We start from the raw sequence: 5,288 nt of genomic DNA on the forward strand, positions 1-5,288 counted from the left end.
TTTGTCACACTTCCACAGAATACCATTTAGGCGTACTAGCTTACCTCCCCCCTACTCCGACCCCTCCACACTTTGCAATGAACCACTTCTAAACCAAAATGCTTCTGACAATTCAAACAAGAACATTTGGAAGAAATACCATAACTGTGGTCTGTAAATATCCTTTTTATTCAGTAACATTTCAAAATCACACTTAAAAACAGTCGAACACCAAACCAGTATTTTTTTTAAGAGCAAGCACAATAGTTTTTGACATGCAGTCACTAAAGTGTGTAAGTACTGCAGTTATTTCTACATAATTAATAGTTCCTAGGCCTATTAATAAGAAAAAAAAAAAGTAAATGCACAAACTAACTTAGAGATTAAGGAAACTACAGTGCCAAAATAGAAGGTACTGTAAACATCTAATTCCTTTAGGATGATGCCATTGCCCTAGACCACTCTTTTCCTTCTCCAGGCTCTCTGCTATTCCTAAAATTATCAGTGTATGTGAGCGAAGTTCTGAACAGCTGCAGTTCAGTTATAATGTCTATGCCCTGCACATCCTTCCCTTAATAATAAACAAATAAAACCATTTTAAATTTAGTCTCCTTTCCCTGTCTTCCCAGAACACTTACCCCTTTAGAGGTTCAACTTGGAGACAGTTTCCTGCCTTCATGCCTGGGCACTGGCAGCATCCTGACAGCAGAGGCATTTTTCCTCCTACCAGCTTCACTAGTCTATTTATAAAGAACATCAAGCGTTCCCATCAGCCAGGACAGAGAAGACATGCCCCTGCCTAGAGGAACTTAGAAAAGTCTAAATTAGCTCTGACTGTAAACAAAGAGGAGAAGCAGGATTGCACATAGAAACAATTATGGAACGTTTATTGCAACCTGTCTGCAGTCTCCTTTATGTTCTACTTTGTGCCAGATTTAGACAGCTGTTTAGATCAGAGGACAAAGTCATGGTCAGCATCAAAATTCATGCTTGCCAGCTCATGCATTCTCTCTCTTTTGATTAGTACTTTGAGTCATACTTGTTAGTCACCGATGCTCTGGCGTATCACTTCACTCCAGGGGGCTCAGAGCCGAGACAGGAACCTCTTCTGCTGAATTCTGCTCCACATGAAGGGAAACACACAGGTAAAGCTCCACACTGCACCCACGGGAACCTGTGAACTCCAGTCCTTTAGAGGAGATGTGCGTTAGCAGCGACTGCCTGAGTTCTGACTTCTCCACAATTACAAATGTTTGCCCATCTACAAGGCTTCTGGGTTCCGAATTACAGGTGTCATGCTGATCCTGCTTTCCATCGGCTGTGGAAACATATTCCTTTAATTTTAATAGGAGCCACACAGTTCTTCCCCTCCTTGCTGCTTTCCAGAGTAAAGCAGGATGACTTACTCTTGTCATCTACCACTGCAAACCATCTCTACCCTTTCATCTGGTCCCTTTTACAGAGTCTGTACCTCTGCATATTTTCAAGTCCCACCTACCCAACTGATTACTTTTTCTCACCCTTCCTAGTAGGTTTTGGATGATCTTAATTCTGTCAGGACCTGTATATTAAAAAAAAAAAACCAAACACACCCCCCCACCCCCCCCATAAAACCTACATAATCGTATATACAACATGTCCCTATACCAAAGGTGTATACAACACACACAGTACTTCTCTTTCCTTGGTTATTTGCCAAAATTGCTGTAGGTGCACAAGTTGGAAACAAGTCTTCATCTCTTTTGGTCAGCAAAATATTTTTATTTGTCTGTATATATTTCACTGCTTGCAAGCACTAAATATGACCCAAGATTTAATTTTGTTCTTACTGGTTGCATCCAGCATAGGATCCATAGGATTGCATTCGTAGGACGCATCCAGGGAAGGCACGGTGACAGATGCTGTGATGCCACGAAATGTATTTGGATTATCTTGCTGGGCTTGTTTCTAAACCAGTACGCTGCCAAGCAGCCACCAAAACATAGGCATGGAAACACACTAGAGCAGAATCCCATTGGGTTTTCCTGCTTCAGAGTTTACAGAGATCAGGTGCTAAGCCCAAATACGCCCTCACTACAGCTCGTTACAAACAATTTACACCACTGCTGTTACTGTTTAAGTTATAATGGATGTGTAATCGATTTCTACAAACATGAGAGCAAAACATGGGCCTTCATACACCCTTGGATTTCACACCTGTGCACTTTAACAGAAACAAAAATCTACACTCAGTATGCAGTACCTGTCAGTTTTTCTAATTATGAATACATAATAAAGATTTGTTATACTCCTATTAGGTATAAGAAAGAACATAAATCCTACCAAATAACAGGAAAAAAACATCATTGAAAGCTGATTAACAGCATCCCCTTCTGTAGCAAACAAAAAAGATTTGGAAACAAATTGGAGTGTTTTGAACAAGTATTTTTGGTTTCTGTCTGACAATACAGAGAAACTGCATGGAAATATAAAACTTTACATTCTCTAGGTCACACACTGGTCTGCCTCTGACCACTGCTTTGAGGACAAGGTTTATATAGAAACATATTTGCTGCAGATTGATTCTGCGCTATAGATAAGAGATTTCAGAACATTTCCTTGCACCTCACAAAGATGAGGAAAAAAGCTCTGTGAACATTCTAGTACCAATAGCATTAAAAATAAGCACATGCTGCTGCCTTGTGCATTTTTGTAACTTTTCAAAGAATCAGTTTCTCTTGCTGTTGCCTTCCCAAACTTCCTTTCCCTCATCTCAGCCTATCAGGACTATTCATTTTATACTACACCTGCTACAAACCTGCTCAAATGAATCAAAAAGCTAAGAAAAAGTCCCCAGCTCTCGTGGAACCTACACATTTTAGACTACCAAAACGAAGACTGAGAAAGACCACTTCATTCAACAGGAAGAAAGACGCAGATGTACTGCTGCTGTGAGGTCTCCGAGTGCAGATGATGCTCTGAAGATGGATGCGGTTTTGAATTTGAAGCTGCATTTTGAACAGAACATGATGTAGCATGGGCTACTTCCTCTGGAACCACAGAGAAGCTTCACTGTTGTGTTAAGGCTACCAATAAAATCCAGTCTATAATAAAATCTGTCAAATGACAAAGCTTTAAACAGCCTTTAAATAACTTTGTATCATAAACCATTCTCTTTTTTAAAAAAGTCAGACTTCATGGCATACCCAAATCATAAGTACTGAAATTCCTTTGCTAGCTTAATACCTCTTCTCTCCTCTTCATGTTCCTTTTAGGAACTGCTGAAAGTTTCCATGCTTTGGGCTTTGGTTTTCCAACTATGATGATTTCTTTTGGTCCATTTAAACCCTTAGTTCGAGAGATCTCCATTCAGACAAACTTCTCAGTAAGTGTGTGGATCTGGCCTTGACAACCTCTTGTTGGCTGGAAATAAGGTCAGTGTCCTACAGCTGTAGGCATTACTCTGTAGAAATCTGAAAACAGACGAAGTCAGTAACAACCCACCAGTCCAGCACGTCACTTTGGAGGCCCTGTGGACACAGAATTTTAGTATCTAGGAAAATCTGTCACAAACCCAACTCTTTGTCATCCACTTCAGGGAAGTCACCATATTCCTACTCCTTTTCCTATGCAGTGATAGGTCACACATATCTCTGAGCTGCAGGAAAACTAAAAACAAAAACAAAGGAAGTGCTTTTACTTCCTTAAAGGAAACTGAACAACTCTTTTTAACATCATTATGAAACTTGAAAGAAACCTTACGATTTTGATGGCTCCAGGCCAGAACTGAATCTTAATTGGCAGAAAAACCATTCCAGAACACACAGGCAATTAAATAATCCTTAAAAACCAAAACCAGAATGCGCTGTTTAAACTTTAAACTAAATTTTAAACTTACAATTTTAAAACAGTATACCATACGCTCGTAATTGTGTGAGCACAGATCCTAATCACACACAAGTCACAGCCATTGCCTGAGCAGATAACGTCACAGCTCCAAAAAGCACGCAAAGGAAAAGCAGTTAAAGTACTTGAACTGTTATACTTTTTTTTTAGTTAAGCTTTTACTGTGTACAGTTTCAATTATTTGAACAAATCCTTCTCCTACTGTGACACTCCCCTGTGCACGCTTTTCCAAAACCACTGAACATGCCTCTGAACAGGACTGTGCCTCCCTCTGCTCCGGTGCCAGGGGTTGTATTCTGCTGCCCATACCTTCTTCTGGCACTAACTTTGAAAGCAAATACGGCAGGGATGCACTCAAAGCCAGTTGCAATCAACCAGTGAAGTCAAGTTGAATAAACAGGTCAGGGGAAGAAAGCTTATTAATGTAGGAAAATGTTTATTTTCCCACACCAGCTCCAATTCATCCTATCTGACATTTGAGGTGATGTTAGTATGAAGGACAGTATTTTCCTCTCCATGTCTGCCCTTCCACTCAGGTTAGATGGATTTGAGAATAGGACCTGAGCTCCCAAAACTGTCCTTTTAATGCCAGATCATCTTACAGTGGGTCCATTTACAACCTGCCTGCACACGTATATACTCTAATGCTGGTCACACGGCCATAGTTCTCAGGGGTTCACACGGTTAGGTTGATTTGCTCACAATATTCAAATTTAATGGATTTTGGGAGATTCTAGTTAAGTCGTAAGAGCTTGCTGACTTAACTACTCCAAGCTCTTCAGCCTTTTTGCCATCCTGTCTCGTACCCCTCTTCAGCTGGTCCTTCCTCCCTCACCCTCTGCAAAACTGCTAGAATCTGAATCCACTAAGTGCCCCGGGCAACTCACCCACCACTTCACCTGTACCCATTAGCTAGCCACATCTTCAGCTTACCCGAAAACATAGCGTTTTACATCTGGTGATTTGGCCATTACTGAGAGCTTTCCATGAAGTAAAACACAATTTTACGAAATTATCAAAATTATACATGTGAAAAATGGCAGCACAACAACCCAATGTTAGAAACATTTGTGCAGGGGGATGGAAGCGCTGACATTTATTTCTTTACTGATTACGCTTCTATTCTATCCTTGTGCTCAAGTTATATTTTGACCCTCATTCCAAAATGTTTTTTCTCCTGACTATGGCCATATGCTATGAGATATGTCCCATCCTGTCATCATATGCCAGGTCACCCAACACTTCCATATTCAACCACCTCTATACATTCACAAGGATTCAAAATTATGGGGTAGTTACACACTTCTGTTTCCCCGTCTTCTGAATAGAAAACTTTTGTTTTTCTCCACGGGTTATACTATTGCCCACTGCAGCACCAACAGCTGGGAGCTCGTCCTCGGGGGGGGGGGGGGAAGAAAGACTAA

The sequence above is a fragment of the Egretta garzetta genome, unplaced genomic scaffold, assembly GCF_000687185.1.
Source record: "Egretta garzetta isolate BGI_Z169 unplaced genomic scaffold, ASM68718v1 scaffold161, whole genome shotgun sequence".
Taxonomy (NCBI): domain Eukaryota; kingdom Metazoa; phylum Chordata; class Aves; order Pelecaniformes; family Ardeidae; genus Egretta; species Egretta garzetta.